Genomic DNA, 17,885 nt, shown 5'->3' with positions numbered 1-17,885 from the left:
AATTTGTCTTCAACATGTCAGTCGAGTCGTGTTTTAAAATGTGTTTCCAAGCAACGTGCTTGTATAAAATACATGTAATCATCAAGGAACAGCCGGTGATTTCACACTGTCAGTAGTTCTGGAACAGCTTTAATAAGCTCAAATTAGAAGAAAGTTGAAAGGCTCTCGAAAGCTTTAACAAACCTTTCCACCATTATGAAAACATTGTGTTGCTGCCAGCTGTTCCTAGCAAACCATATACAATACAGAAAATGATACATATACAATTTATGCTACATATTGGGGGGAGGGGGGGAACATAACTCTGTTGCAATTGTTCTACATAGCCTCAAAGAATAACATATTGAAAACATGCTGGGAGCCATTTTCTATCTGAATGAAAGGATACCCCAACACAGAATGAAAGGATACCCCAACATAGAATGAAAGGATACCCCAACATAGCTTGAATAATAACAAAGGCAATCACACTGCTTAACTGCTACAGTGGGGAGAGAATTTGTACTTTTTTAAAAGTCACTCACAATACTACAGTTTATGTGGGTTGGGGTTGGGTTTAAAAAGTATGAATAACCCATTAAACAAATCATATGGGGTTCAAGGACTGATACCGAATCAGTTATACCACGCTCTACTAAGCTTGATCCAGTAACATTATGTAGAATACTGCAGGCAAAGGCAAAACTAGCTACTTCTAAGTTAATGTGTCTCCATCCCTCTATACTAATCCTTCCTCGAGGCAATGAGAGATCTGCGCAGTACATTTATTTATATTTGATATACAATACCTGTAAAGTGTAGTTTACATTAGATTGTGTCAAACATTTTATCAGTTCATCTGAGTGCTGGAAATGGACTTTTGCTGCAAGAAAGGAAGACAGCAAAGGTAAGACTTGTTTATGGCAATAACTACAATAATACAAAAAACACGAACCATCCATTATTTAGCAAGATATGTATGCATATTTCATGTGGCATGAATTATTTAATACAGTCAGCACTTGGATATCCATTACTCAGATACACGTCAGTCACGTTTGACTGCCCTTGTATTAAGAATAAAATCAATCCCTATTATGCGTTTAACCATCACCTAAGCCAACATTTTATAGGGTCAAATATGTGAGTGCTGACTGTACCATACTTTTAAAACACAAAGTATTCATCACTTGTAAAATGTGATATTTGCTATGCATTTTTTTTTATTAATGAATGTGTACTTTATGTTAGTATGCATGGAAATGTGTTAAAAGACAGGAATGCATAATTTATTGAAGAATCCACAAAGACACAGTATAAAAAATAAAATTATCAAAACTAGTTACTGTTATGGGAGGCATTTTGTATAGCAAGTAAACTGCATTAATATTTACAGATCTCAGTCTGTGTGCTGGTGAATATGAATGAGTTTGAATAATCTGTGGAATTAATTTTTGGTACAGACTACTGCTGCCTTCCGAGCCTTTGAAGCTTTGGAATGCAAAGCTCACCCCCAGGTAAAGGTGACAAACAAACTATATCTACCAATTTGGGCCTTATAAAGTGATACTTCAGGAACATGTATACTTGTCGTCTGCAGTCCCATGAATTATTAGGAATTTGTGATGGCTTGATCCAGTAATATTATGGGGAATACTGCAGGCCTGTGGAAGATTATACATTGCACTCATTTTAGCAGGTGGCATTTGTCATGTGCTCTGTATTGAGTGTCCTGCAAAGTGTGTCTTTTTAAAACTATAATTCTAATCTGTTTAATTAAATCTGTCTTGATATATACGGCTGTTCACTGATGGGAGACCAAGGTACCTCAGTAAATGCTGAGCCTGTAAATGGAAATGTTGCACCAGTGTTAAATGAACACTCCACATTTGTATAGAACATGCTCATATAGAACTATTCTTGTGACTTTATCAGTATAAGACACTGAAACAAGTTCATTATTGACTGTAATTGTTAGACTACCATGCATTATGTGTACAATGCACATTATAAGTATGGTAAGTATGGTTTGTGTTTGCAGTTGCTTGTAGGTATAGAGCACCAGTACCTTCATGGGAAGGGATCATACATCTGCACTGTGCAGCAGGCACTACTTATTGTTGTCTTTTTATGTGAAGACAACAGGGAGCAATGTCGTGCTGCATGGCACATAGTAAATACATTCCTCGTGTGAAGATCATACAAATGTACTTCTGTGATGCCTGAAATATGAACCCCACAAACCTTTTGGTTAAATGTGACCCACACATTATACTAGATGGTTGTAAGAGGGCAACACAAAAATGATTGAGCGATAGCTGACGTGTATCTTCACACAGTGTGTCCATGTGTATACAGCACTATTTAGTTATCTATTTTTACTGTCATACTGCAGTATATAAAGGCAAGCTTGTGCAGATCTTGTATACTGCTGCAAACATAAACATACTGTATGATCAATTACAACATGGTACCGTATAATCTCCAGTCTGTAATAGTGGCAACAGCAACTCCACATTTGAAAAGCCTCTCTGGAGACAGGAGGAGCAGAGATGTGAGGAAGCCTCCATATTCCTAATTTAAAAGATACAGACACAAACAAATACAGTGCAGAATTTGTAATTGGAACCAAAAAAAGATTCCACTTGTATTTGTCTACTACCACATAACTATGGGGATAGTGCTTACAAGTCCCTTAAGCATCAAAGTTCAAGAAATATTTTACAACTCTGCAAACAACTGCTCCTGTTCAAAAGTCTCAAAAAGTGCTAAGATTCTGAACCTATTTTTGTCAATAAGCATTGCACAGTCTCATGTGAAATATTTGTCAATGCCCAGTTACATTGTAATTGAAGAGACATAACAAAGCTGTCTGTATTCCGTTGACAAATATACTGTATGTCTGTAGCAGGCTGGAGGCTTGTCTGCATTCATGGTTATAGAGCTGTTAACCGCAATGCACAATACAAACACTGGTAATTCTAACCCAGAAGTATATCCATTCCTGACACCACTTTTAATAAGCAAGACAAAGCATGTCAAGACTAAGCACATAAGGTTTTCTTATTCAAATGTTTTTTTTTAATCATTCCATAGTCAATTCAGAATCCCTCCAATGAGGCATGGCAAGTCCATCAGTAATGTATTCCTTTATTAATTTATTAGCAATAGCACAACGTGGTATCAACACATAATCAATTACCAAGAACCGTGATGTTGCAGTTATGTTGGCCTCTATACTTATCTCTTAGCTGAAAAACAGCATGCTGTTCAGACAAAAAAATAAAAGATTTTCAAATGACTCTTTTCTGTACCTTCCCATATACTCCAATCCTGTTTTAATCAACGTAATAAAGTTTAAATGTAGATCTGCAACAAAAGATAATGAGTGTTATAATAAAGAAAGTAGAAATAAACATTGTTTATCAAGGTCACTGGTAATCTCCCTTATCCCTGAGGTTTTCTGCATTTTGCCATGATCATAGCAAAGGTAATTTGTCTTGATAAATCATTGTGAAGCAGAGGAAAGAATGGTTAAGCACACTGAAAGCAAAGTGTAGAAAATTAAGAAAGGGATTCTACAAAACACCTAATGAGTAAGTCTTTGTATTCCTGTTCAACATCAATGCTGGAATTTGGCCATTTTCCTCAGTTTTAACCAGCTGGGTCATGCAGGCAGACTCTTCTATGTTCTTGCTGTATAAAAGCAAACAGTAGCGATAGCCTCATTTATTTTCTCACCCAAATGTGTGGTATTGAAATTAACAGTCTGACATACTTTTAATGTTTACCAAAGCTACAGTTAGTTTATGTGTCAGTCATCTTCTCATCAGTGGAAATGTGAGAAATGTTGTGCATATTGACTACCTGTCAATTATTGACTAAGCAGATGATCGCTGCAGTAACCAATATGTGGGTGCAAAATGATTGGTTGCTTGAGTCATTGATTAACTTGTCTCAGAATTTAAGAATATATAAAGCAGCAGTGTGGACTAGTGGTTAGGGCTCTGGACTCTTGACCGGAGGGTCGTGGGTTCAATCCCAGTTGGGGGACACTGCTGCTGTACCCTTGAGCAAGGTACTTTACCTAGATTGCTCCAGTAAAAAAAAAACAAAAAAAAAAACAACTGTATTGGGTAATTGTATGTAAAAATAATGTGTAAAAAAAATAATGTAATTATTATTTTTTTTATTATTATTTATTTCTTAGCAGACGCCCTTATCCAGGGCGACTTACAATCGCAAGCAAATACAAATACATTCAAGTGTTACAATATAAGTCATACAATAAGAACAAGAAATACAATAATTCTCAAGTGTGACAAACCACAATTCAATAATACAGCAGATAATAGTGAAAGTTACATCAGGATATGATTAAGTAGTGATAGTTACATCAGGATATGATTAAGTACAAAATACTACAGATTAAACACTTGGGAGATTACAATATTCTGAGGTACAGGATTAAATGCAGTAAAATAGGGGGCAGATAAGAGCAAAATAAAGCATATTTAAATGAAGGGTGATAGTGTCCCAGGATACAACAGAGGAGTTCTACAGGTGCTGTTTGAAGAGGTGAGTCTTAAGGAGGCGCCGGAATGTGGTCAGGGACTGGGCAGTCCTGACATCTGTAGGAAGGTCGTTCCACCACTGCGGAGCAAGGGTGGAGAAGGAGCGGGCTCGGGAGGCAGGGGAGCGTAGCGGAGGTAGAGCCAGTCTTCTAGTGCAGGCGGAGCGGAGAGATCGAGTGGGGGTGTAGGGAGAGATGAGGGTCTGGAGGTAGCTGGGTGCAGTCTGATCAAGGCATCTGTAGGCTAGTACAAGAGTCTTGAACTGGATGCGAGCGGTGATCGGGAGCCAGTGGAGCGAGCGGAGTAGTGGAGTAGCGTGGGCGAAGCGAGGTAGAGAGAACACCAGGCGAGCAGCAGAGTTCTGGATGAGCTGGAGCGGACGGGTGGCGGACGCAGGGAGGCCAGCCAGGAGGGAGTTGCAGTAGTCTAGGCGGGAGAGTACCAGGGCCTGGACCAGGAGCTGGGTAGCATAGTTGGTGAGGAGTTGCTGAATTGTATGTAAAAAATAATGTGATATCTTGTAACAATTGTAAGTCGCCCTGAATAAGGGCATATGCTAAGAAATAAATAATGATATAAAGATATGTACAACATATGGAAACATGGCGCAACTGGCTCTTTGAGCTAAAAAAAAAAAAAGCCGGATTAATGCATAGGCAAACTAGGCATCTGCCTAGAATTGCTCGCAAACGGGAAGAACTTCACTCACTGACATTTCAACCAAGGCAGTGTATCTCATTTGTGTTCACACAAAATCAAAGTGGCTGACGGTCTCGCTCATTTTCGTTCGGTGACACGAGTACACTCCAGCCAGGTCAGTCAGTTTGATTTTGCTTGAGTACAGCAAACAATGTCTCTTTCATGTGCAGCAAAGTATAAATACGAGAAACGGGAAGAAGAATAATTTTTACAAATCTGTGGTGAAAGACCTGCACCGCTGAAAACATCCCCCACCCTGGAGAAAAAGAATTTTCTTTAACGAAGCGTGTCAAAAAAACACCTCCGATCAACAGTAAAGCAAGGAAAACTCACAGCCTTTGCTGTATTGGCGATTGAGGAAGAAGTAAGCCACGTTAAACTGCATTTGACTGAAGGCTGCCAACTTGTCCATTAAGGCCAGTCAGTAAAAAAAAAGTCAAATTTTAACACTAAAACGTAAATAAAAAATAAAAAAAATGTCTGTGACTTTGAGCTCGGGAGACATCGTCCAGCTTGCAATGCTTTTTAATTATTGGAAATATGCTGGATAGCCTAAATGGAATTTATGCAGTAAAAAGAAGGGTCTTAGACGGGATCTGGCAGCTGATGAAAACCGACACAAAATAGCGCTCTTGTCTACACCTAGCAGAGAGCCGCATTTTCCTACACTTGCCAAGGTTGCCATTAATATGTTGGCTTTGCCACACAGCACTGCAGAATTAGAATGAGATTTTTGTCTCAGATGAACCTTCTAAAAACAGATGTCAGAAATCAATTGTCTACAGACATTCTGAATGGAATTCTGACCATCAAGAATGCTGTTAAAAACAGCACCAGCTTCAGAACAACAAAGCAAATGATCCAGTCTGCAAATGTGTCCATGCATCACCTCAGAATTAAACCATTACCCTGGTTGTCACCTCCCCTACATGTGCCCGTCTAACTGAAGGTATAGCCATACTTGTTTATCTATAGAAGTTGTACACATTTAAAAAGCCCTAAAATTGATGGTCAGTGCATCATTATATACTTTTATTATTATTTGTTTATTTAGCATACACCTTTATCCAAGGTGACTTACAGAGACTAGGGTTTGTGAACTATGCATCAGCTGCAGAGTCACTTACAACTACATCTCACCCAAAAGACAGAGCACAAGGAGGTTAAGTGACTTGCTCAGGGTCACACAATGAGACAGTGGCTGACTCAGGATTTGAACTGGGGACCTCCTGGTTACAAGCCCTTTTCTTTAACCACTGGACCACACAGCTTGGGGCCATGTCTGTATATGCAATGATCTCCCATTTCTTTACAATACTAACCACATCTTTACAATTATATCTCAGCACAATACATGACAGGGGCATGAAATAATTATTGTGGGACTGGGTTATGCTTCATTCATAGGGCCATTGTGTAACAATCTAAAAACGCCTTTAAGGCAAAGCCTGCCTTGTTATTACTAAACACAATATTAAATAAGCTCATACCTGTATAGTTGCCTTCGACTTGATGAATCCTCAGTACTGAGATAATAGCTATTGAAAAAAAGGTTGCAGTTACCTGGCGGTGGAATATGCTTTCATTGTGTATTATCAAATATTACCACGAGCATTGTTTACATCCTAAAACCTGATTGTCCTTGGAGACCCCCACATAGCCTAACAGCACTAGATGTTGCATTGTGTTGTACTTTTGTTTCCCCATCTTCTGCTGCTTTGCACTACAGTAATACAAGCTCTTCTGAACTTACATAGTGTGTTGATTCTTATCAAAGGCTAGTATTTGGATGACTTCCCAGTTTCCTGATGTGAGGGGATGAACAGTGATCTCCTCATTTCCAGGCTGCTGTAAAAAATAAAAATGATACAAACATAGATTACAAATACATTCAAAAGGAAGTATAACTATAACCAGGGGATGAGTTTTAAATAACTAGTGCCACCAATAAAATATAAATTACTATGGTCAAATATGTATAACAGATCACTGATGTTCTTCATCACACCTTTGACCACTGATGGCTTTACATGCAGCAGTCAGACCACCAAGTACAATTTTTTTTGTATCTATTTAAATGGTTTCTCCCTGCAGGAATGGATGACATGAGTTCTATTGCATTAAACTTGGCACCTACAACTCAGAGAGGCCAAAATTACACCGAGCACAGACAGAGTGCATGGAGCAGAACAGGATGATTAACATTACGCTGTATCAGCAGGACTCTGACAAAGAGACCTATGCTATCAAATCCACGCTATGTTTCACCTTGAAAGCATTAGCAACAATGTAACTGTGTTATTCAGTTATTGAACGATCAAAACAGACCCAGCAGGAAATGTAACCCAGAAATTAAAATTCAATAATAAATGCAACATACAGTACATCGCCAGTATAAAGCAGTAAGCATCATGCACTGTTGAGGAAAGATGCCTTGCTTAACTGTAACCAAGTGCTCATATTTTGGGGTCAGAATGATCTGTGATCAATCAGGGAAATGCTTGCAATACTGCATATCAGCCATCCACCAAACTGAAAGAAAACCATTCTTTATTAGTCTCACATATCAATGACCAGAAAACTGGGACTGAAGTTTAAAAGGTTTTGGGGGGGGGGGGGGGGGGGGTCATTTGGGAAAGTACCTAGGATTCCTCCTGCTAATGTCAGGCTGTAATAAAGATCTCATGTTTCGTCCTCACCAGAACAGAAAACATTGCAATGCGGTGAAAGGCTCTGTGTCCGCCATTTTTTACTGGCACAGTCAGAAAGAATGTCTGACTATCCTGTGAAAACACTGGCTCTTCATACTGAAAGAATAATGACTTTTTAAAGCAACCAAATTGTATTTAGTATTCTACCTCTGTGCTTTTATTGTATAGCCACAACAAAAAAAAAATAATAATAATAATATTCTCTTGACTGGCTTTACAAATACATTAATATTCTACCACTAAGTCAAAATATGTAAAATCAGTGAAGCATTGAATAAATTATATATTTTTCGATATAAGATAAATAAGGCACATGCAGTACACAAAGCCTTTCATGAGCAACACAGCTCACCTTCACTCTAATGCTTCAGTAGTATAGGTAACACTTTTCATTGTGTCTCCAATGACTGTGTATTTACATAGTAGTTACTCAGTAAATACCTGCTGACACATAATTACTATGTTATTAGACATAGTTACAATGTACTTAATGTGTACATCTTTTTGCACAATATATGATATATGTAAGTACACAGTTGTATCAGAAAAGAGTTTATGGTTACGGTTAGGGTTAGGGATAGGGTTTTATCATGCAAAAAGATTTACACATTAAGTACATTGTAACAGTGCATGATAACATTGTAATTATGAGTAAGTACACATGCATTTACAAAGTAACTACTATGTAAATACACAGTAATTAGAGACACTTGGCGTAAAGTGTTACATAGTATATTTTAATGCAATTTATAATTGCAAACAAGTTTCTTCGACTTTACTTGTTTATCAAGCCAAAGATCAGTTGTCCTTACATGTTTCTGCAATAACAAGAAGCAATAATACAGCACACAAAAAATGCAGTTGATTGCTTTATTCCTTTCACAGTTGGCTTGACAGTAATAATAATTTGCAAGTTTAAGAGTGAATAAGGACATTGCGTATGCAAGTTATGCAGATTTGATTTGCTAATTGGCAAGTACGCAAATACAAATTTACTGATCCCCCCAAAAAAAATCAAATCAAGAGATAACCATTTATGCAATTTAAAATTACATGTTTGTGAATTCTGTGAATCATATTTAAATTGCAGGTTAAGTTAGCCTAATTTAGAAAAAAAAAAAAAAAAAAAAGATTTTTGCCGTATTTGTGAGTTGTTATTTCTGAATTCATTTTAAAATCAAGACGCATTTTGCAATTATTTAGCAAAGCAGTTTGATTGAAAGTGGTTTTATAATTACGGTGTATGTACTACAATTGTTATTATCAAACCAAAAATAGGTTTTACTGTACTTGAATGCAATGGCCAATCGTGGTTTCACACATTGCAAGAACAGAAGTATTCTGTGGTCTGTTTAACCACCTCATTGCAGCCTTGTTTTTATTGACCCACTTCACCATAGTAATATAATAGTCACTAGATGAAAACAAAAGAAATACAACATTGACATTTTTCCTTTAGCAAAAGTAGAATTCACTGAAAACTATATGGTATTCTTGGTCAACATACATACATACAAACATAGGGGGGTATTTTCAAAGGAACGTTCATTAAGTGGATTTAAGAGTAATTTTTCAAAGGTTTCCATTTTTAAAAGAGAGGAAGTTGTAAGGGTTTTCTGTGTAAATGTATGCTATGTTAGAAGTGGTTGCATAAAGTATTTTAACTTTCAAGTACATTTCTTGCGTAACTTCACTCTTTCAAGGAACTACACAATTATTTTCTAAACTTCTTTCATGTATGGCAAGGCCCACTTACACAGTGACAAATTCTGCTTTTTAAAAATAACCCCCAAAACTGCACACAATCCCCTCTCCACTTGATGCAGGTCCTAATCGCTCTGAACCAACACACTTTTTTTTTTTTTTTTCATTTTTAGTCGTTGCCAACTATTTTTATTATTTTCTCCCAATTTGGAATGGCCAATTATTTTATTATGCTCAGCTCACCGCTACCACCCCTGCGCTGACTCGGAAGGGCGAAGACTAACACACACTGTCCTCCGAAGGATGTGCCGTCAGCCGACCGCTTTTTTTCACACTGTGGACTCACCATGCAGCCACCCAAGAGCTACAGCATCGGAGGACAACGCAGCTCTCGGGCAGCTTACAGGCAAGCTCGCAGGTGCCCGGCCAGACTACAGGGGTTGCTGGTGCGCGGTGAGCTGAGGACACCCTGGCCGACCTAGCCCTCCCTCCTCCCGGGCGACGCTCGACCAATTGAGCGCAGCCCCCTGAGAGCTCCCGTCCTCGGTCGACAAAGGAATAGCCTGGACTCTAACTCGCAACGTCCAGACTATAGGGCGCATCCTGCACTCTAAGCAAGTGCTTTTACTGGATGCGCCACTCGGGAGCCCCTAGAACCAACACACTTTTTCTTGAATAAATATTCTTCAATAGGCACCCTATATACGCAATGATGAACCCACTCTGTATCTCTGTCAAAAGTAACACCCCCCGGGTACTATTTACTCTTACTCTCAAGAAAAATGCACAGCCTGTTGAAATCTGACTAAGCAATGCAATGCATTATATATTTCATGCTGTTAAAAATATAGGGCATCACAATAAAGAAAAGTAATTTGTAATACTGTTTTTATAAAGAATGCATTTTTCTACTGATTAAATGGCACACATATAAATATAAGTAAAAGACAGACTAGTTATAATTTGCTATGAACATATGCATGTACAATTTTGTGAAAGATGCATCTTTTAAAGTGCTGACTGTCAAACTACTGACCTTGTAAGCCAAGGTATGTATGTATTTTATGTAGACCAAGGACTTCATATCATACAGATTTACATACATAAAACATTTTTTTTATAAAACAAAATAAAACCTGCCTGCTTTCAGGAATCTCTGGGGGTCTCAATTCCACTGTTTTTCATGTCCTGTATAAACTGACTGCATACAGTTTCACCATAGGGTTAATCTGACCTGCTTGTAACCAATAACATGAAAATGTATAACTAACTTTAAGTTTTTTTTTTTTTTAAATAGCTAAGCAATCATTTGTGTTGACTGCACATTACTCAAATATGAGGACTTTAACTATTTGGATTACACTTGCATTGGAGCTTGGGTCTATATGGAATGGCTAGCCAAGCCATATTGTTGCTGCAATCCTTTGTAACTCTTTTGGTTAGAAATCGTATCTCGGTTTTCATATCATAGCTGCTGAGATATAAGTATATTAAAGGAGTTTTACCAGTAAGTAATGGAAGAAAGAAAGTGCAGAAACACTAACAACATATTTAATTATCTCTAGACTTGACAATCTCTTTATAAGGTCTTGAATATCAGGTCACTCTTTTACCTTGGGATAGGGATACTGCTGTCCTTTGGGATAGAGACTGCCTGTAAAATGAAGAAGGTCCATGCTTGGTACCAGGGAGTCATTAATCATCAGGAACGCCAGCCTTTCTCCATCTGGGGACCACCAGTGGGCAACATGGGACTGCAGTAGTTCCTCTGCAAGTAATTTATATTTGTCAAAACTATAAAACAGTTTTAGATGTTGTAACTTGAAACGTCAGTGTATGAAACCCAGTGATGTGTCATTAGCTGAAATATGTCCTGGATTGATTATGTACCCAGCTATTAAATCATCACTCTCTCTTAGGTTTAGAGTTGATTAGTATTTGTGAAATCATTGTTATAAGAACAGAAGTACAAAACAAACTGCTGTTGTAGCCTAAAAATATGTTTTCAAGAGCAATTTCTGCAAAACAGCATACTACTCAGTACTTCATATATCACTCCCTTAGGATTTTACATACGGGACTAACCAATACTGCATACTGGATGCGCTAGTCAACTTTCTTTAGTTCAGTTCATGAAAAGCTATTCAAATAATCCCTCATTCTGAATCTTAATTAAACATCTTAGAATATTAAATCAATACAAAATACAAACATAAACGCTGATCTTTTTCAACCTTAAGGTATATACAATGTTGATTATATACAGCTGAGGAGCTTTCAGTTTATCACAGCACCCCCATTCATGACATTAACCTCATTATATTGAGTTTCTACTGTAATTTGTTCAATACTTGTACAGTCATCTGCTTGACGTACAATGGGCGCTATACCTGAGGCACCACTCAGAACTCCTTTCCATGTCAATTCAAAACAGAGACACCACACTCAGTCACATGTCTCAGCAACTAAACACAATTCCCGTCATAAGCTTTTTCAATTAGGCTTATGGATTGATGAGCATCTTACGTTTAACTGTCATGTTAATAAATTAGCTTCAAAATTAGGACCTAAATTAGGTTTCCTTTTTCAGAATAAGGTTGTTTTTTTTTTCTCAGTCTAGCAGACTAAAGTTAGTGACTGCTACTATTCTTCCTATCCTAGATTATGGTGACTATATCTACCAATTTGCTTCCAAGCAGTCCTTACACAAATTGAATGTAATATATAATTCATGCTGCAGATTTGGTCTAGATTTTCCCACTTTGACACAACGATTGTCATATGTATATAAAACTAGGTTGGCTCTCATTAACAAATTATAGGCGTTTTCATTGTTTTGTTTTTAAGGTCCTTAAAGGTTTAGTGCCTCATTATCTGAATGTTCTGGTAGAACAGATTAACACTGGATATAGTTTATAGTCCCAAGGGTTCGCACACGTTTGGGAGAACTGTGTTTCACCTATCAGCTCATGTATGCAAATCTATCAGAAGATGGAATTTGACAATCTCTCCTTTTCTGACTATAAAGATCGTATTTGGGAATTGCTTAGAGCCTCTTACCATTGCTTTTCCTTTACTCGACATTAACATTTAGATTTGTCCTATGTATGTTGTTCTTTTTTGTAGGCTGCTGACTACATGTATTTATTGTGTTGCTTGTATTTGTAATTGTTTTATTGTCTAAAATGACCCCCTTGTAAATGAGGCCTCTGTCTCAATGGGTAAATCTTCTGTATAAATAATAATAATAATAATAATAATAATAATAATAATAATAATAATAATAATAATAATAAATGAATCCACTTTTGATTGAAAGTGCCAATGGACTAAATAAAGTTTGCTGGGCTCGTTAGATCAATACTGTAACAGACTGGTCCGATTTTGCATACCCACACATTAACTTACAATACTGTAACAGACTGGTCCGATTTTGCATACCCACACATTAACTTACATGCAAATCTGGACTAAGCAAACCCAGGTGACTAAAAAATCTTAATAAATAGATCTTAATAAATAAAATAAAATTGTGTCATACAGAATGTACATATTTGTACAGAGACAGTGTACACTGTGCTTCCCTATAGTCCTCTGTTATAAAGTTGTCATAAAGTCTGGCTTGAGGCTTACTAACATTTCAAGGGATATGCTTGGCTGGTTTCTTTTCCTATGCAACAGAATGGAGATAGATATCTTTGAAGGGAATTGACTTGGTAAAGGAGGGAGGAAAATGCATAAGCATTTAACATGCATTAAATTCACACTATCTGGCCTGAAGTCATTCATATATATATTTTTAAAAGAACAGAGGACAATCTTTCTATTTTGCTCTTATGCGACCTATAAAAGCATGTTGAGAACATAATACACATGTACATGTTGAACATAACCAAAAGTGATGCTTTAAATTATCAGAAAGACTTCCATGGTACAATGTATTCTATAACATTGGGGAATAATGAATCAGCTGCGAATGAGTTTTGTAAATGTCATGCGGATATGCTATATATATGGGCCTTGTTATCACCACTCCCTGGAAAATGTGTTGGTAGCATGTAATAATACATAAAAGGCAATGGGAAAATGTAAACAGTCAACTTTGAGTAAAAAATGTAGTCAATTGTCTTGAGCCTTCTTCAAACGACTTCAGTCAAGAGCAACTACAGTAGCCTACATCCAAAATAGACCAATTTAGATTGGTTAGAAAAAGATCTTCAATTGAATTTCTACCGGTTTTGTTGCTGTTTAATTGTGTCTATTTTACATATACGGTTAATTTGTAGTGAACTCTTTATACTGTATGTGTTGCAGAGCTACCTCATATGCTCAAGACAACACTCTGCGACCAATAAGAGGTAACCCTACTGTAATCAAATGCTTACCTTCATACAACCAGTCTGCAATTCCATTGAATAAACTCCTTCTTTTCCAGATGAAGTAAGCCTCAAAGAACTTTTGTTCATAGCAGACTGGTAGTAGATATTGTTTTCAATGTAAAAGAAAAGGAGATGTTATGGATTGCACCTAACAAGTGGATATATCTCAATGAGCCTAATTTATATACCTTCATTTGTTCACTTTAGATGGAGTCTAAACTTGTGGTACATCCCTGTACATCTGTGGCTACTGCAGGGGTGTCCAATCACGGTCCTGGAGGGCCATTCCACTCCAGGAATAACAGGTAGTTATATAATTAACTACTTCAGGGTCTGGATGGAGGTTTAATTGATTCAACTAAAGAAATTAGAACAGGGTTGGAACAAAGACAGGACTGGAAGGGCCACCTTTGGCCACCCCTGGGCTACTGGGATATCCTTTAACTAATGGTACTCACATGTGTTTCATTCAATCCATTCAAGTCAAGGGGCTTGTTCAGTCCATGTCCTTAAATATTGAATTAAGACATGCATGGCCATAAAAGACTACACTGCCTTAAACAATCCTGGAAGTTCTGTTACTTTTCTTTTTTCACACTTCTTTGAACACATATTACATTTACAAACTGCACCTTACATACAGAGTCAAACATCCAGTTTGCAGTGTGTAATTATAACATAAATAAAATAACGGAATATACGAATAAGCAACGCAGATAAAACACACTTATAAAATGCGCCATTTGCCAAAGTATCTAGCTCTGAAACATGTTCTGACTTACAAGAAGGATATCTCAAGAACATCATAAACCCATTTGCCCTGAATTCTGCAGACAAAATGTCTACTTTGGCAATGTTCATTTACAAACCACCACATTGATGATATCCACGGGTTAAACATTTATATTTGACCACTGTGACTACATAATCTAATCCAATCTAACATTTTTCTCAATCTCTCTCCCTACAGAACTAAATGTAACAGTATTTATGTTGGGCGGATTTTCTTTTTTTGGGGGGGGGGGGGGGGGGGAATTGTATGCTTATGTAATGAACATAGCAATTTTAGTAATAATAATTTGGATACAATTAACATTTTCTTTAGCAATAAAATACCTCTTTTTAACTTTTACCATGTGGCTGGGTTTAATTGACTATCAATTAATCAATTAGGACCTGGACACATTCTACACATGGATTTGACAGAGATGGAACTGTAACTCCATCTTTGCCAAATTGAAATTAAAAATATATCTAACTTTATTTATAAACATTACATGTACGGTGCCCCTGCCCTGCCATGCCCTGTTTTTATGCACGCCGCTTTTCACTGTATTTGAATTTTATTCTGTAATGTTACTCAATCAATCCATGAATCACTCCTGGGGGGTAGGATAAAGAGTGAGAGGAAAGTCGAATGTAGATCTTGTGTTGCTTTGCTCTTTAAAAAGACTGCAGGAGCACATACTGTACCAATTCATGATGTTGCTGCATTAAATAATTCAAACTACAGTGCTGTGATGTGTAAAGACTATTCTCGAGTGGATCGCTGAACTGCATCTGAAGACAAGAGATACATTCACTGTCCTTTATTTGTACGGAAGTGCATTTCAAGGTGAGTCCTTGGTTGATATTCAGGCTGTAGGCCTTAAAGTTTTAAAGACAAAAGGAGTGTGAGTGACAGTAGTGTGTGTGTGTGCGTGTGTGTGTGTATGTGTGTGCTTTGTATTTAATTAATATCTGAAGCCACCAAATTATGTCAAATACGCTGCTTGTTTAAAGCTGAAGAACGCCCATTATTCAGGACTGATTGTTTTTTAATAGGATTATAGTTTAGCTTAGTTTAGCTTTGTTTTTGTTTTTTTGGCAAGCTCAGAAGTGCTAATTTACTGATAAGGGGTTTGAAGTAGTAAAATCATTATGATTTGATAATCTATGCAACTATCTGTGGATAAATATGTGACCTTGACTTTGAGTTGAGGGCATTCCCTTTCCTATCATGATCCAAGTAGGAATTAAGCCTACCCACTAATTTGCAAAAATACAGTACAAAGCAAACATTATGGTAATGCATTTGCACTAAAAAGACAGAAAATCATGTATCAGAAAAAGGTAAATATGGTGTCGTGTTTTTTTTTTTACCATGAAGATAAAAAGGTCACATTCTACTATGCTGTCAAAATTACATTATGTCTGAGTGAAAATATTTGATTTAATTTAACTCAGAAACAATAAAACATACAACCTTATTGAAGGATGTTTCCTGGGTAAGCTGCATCTACATTATAATACAGTATATTACATCCTAAAATATATTAAACTAACCTTGACTTACCTCTGAGTTGTACAGTATATACTGTCAAAAGCCAGCACTTAGACTATATTTGTGTGCAGTGAGTTCAGTAACTGATTTCTGTAGAGGGCACTTAGCGTGCAAGCAAAACATTAACAAACCCATCATAGCTGTGCGTTTCACATGGCCTGACCTTTATTCTCTTTTCAGGGTTATGTTTGACCTTCCTGAAGTTTCTGCTCTCGAACTGTAATGGGAAAAATCTTGATATCCTTACCAGCTGCTGTCCCTGGACTCTCCAGGCTGCATACTGTAGCACTGAATCAGCAACTTCTGGTGGACTGAGCTCCCAAACCTCCCTTGAAACAGGAGAACAGGAGGGTGAAAAAGATGTTTAGGAAAAAGACACATTTAGCTATTCAAACAAATACAAAGATTTTTTAATAAACCTGGTATGTAAGCCATACATTAAATATGAGGCTGTGAAAGAGTATCGATAGACCTAGAAAACAAAAGTACATTATTTAAATAATAGGCAAACAATAGTTTTGGAAAGATATGGGGTGAATATTTTCATTGACGTTGCTCTTGAATGGGTCAAGGTCAAAGGCTTTTTTCGGCTTTGGCCGGCATAAAAATAGTGTGATGTTGACGTAGTTTACAATATCCCCTATTGGTCATCATTTTTTTATAGAATTTTTAGAATGTTTTTTTAAAACGGTCAATGGGGTTCGTTGAAGTAGAACTGTCAATATATATATATATATATATATATATATATATATATATATTCATTATAAAATACATACATATATAGGAAACTTAACATGATACAATTATACAAGCAAAGGCTGAAGAAGACATAGTATGCAACTTCACTGTAAACTTGTCAAGGATTAAGTATCTGCTTCCTCTTCGATGTAGTGAACTGACATTTTTGTTATTGACAGTACTTGGCATTATATAGATTGCCACGTTAGCCATGTTTGATAGTAAATCCCAATTTGAGGAATACAACAAAAATAATTAAAGTGACATAAACGTTTACTCAACAAAACAATTATTGAATTAGTTTTATTGTTTTCTTTTTGTGCTGAAATATTGGATTATATTTCAAATGTATTTTTTAAAATGCCATTTTATTGTTTTTCAAGTGAATATACAGTAAGCTATTTAAAAAAAAAAAAATGGTTATAACGCAACTGTCACTTCTTTGTGCTTTTCTCCCAAATCTATAATGCAAGATAGCAGATAAACTCGACTTCATTGTCCATTATGAAACTTTCTCATCTCATGTGTAACTGACAAAAAATATGATATATATATATATATATATATATATATATATATTGTGACAAAGCACAACTCACTCGGGTTCGTTGCCCCTTTAAAAATACGACCCAGAACAATGAAATGGATTTTTAAGCGCTGGTGCGCTATTTTTAATAAACACAAAAATCAAACACACAAAACCAAATAAACACCTAGCTCTTATCGAGCACTAACTACACACACAGGAACCTAACTAACACAGGACGGCTAAGCC

The 17,885-nt window shown here is 36.7% G+C and overlaps 1 pseudogene; it reads right to left on the bottom strand.

The window, feature by feature from the left end:
* Positions 1 to 11,268: 11,268 nt before the first annotated feature.
* Positions 11,269 to 17,323, bottom strand: LOC117406594 (inactive dipeptidyl peptidase 10-like; annotated as a pseudogene).
* Positions 17,324 to 17,885: the final 562 nt, after the last annotated feature.

Source organism: Acipenser ruthenus, chromosome 10, assembly GCF_902713425.1.
Source record: "Acipenser ruthenus chromosome 10, fAciRut3.2 maternal haplotype, whole genome shotgun sequence".
Taxonomy (NCBI): Eukaryota; Metazoa; Chordata; class Actinopteri; order Acipenseriformes; family Acipenseridae; genus Acipenser; species Acipenser ruthenus.
This window is presented reverse-complemented; position numbering and strand designations above follow the sequence as displayed.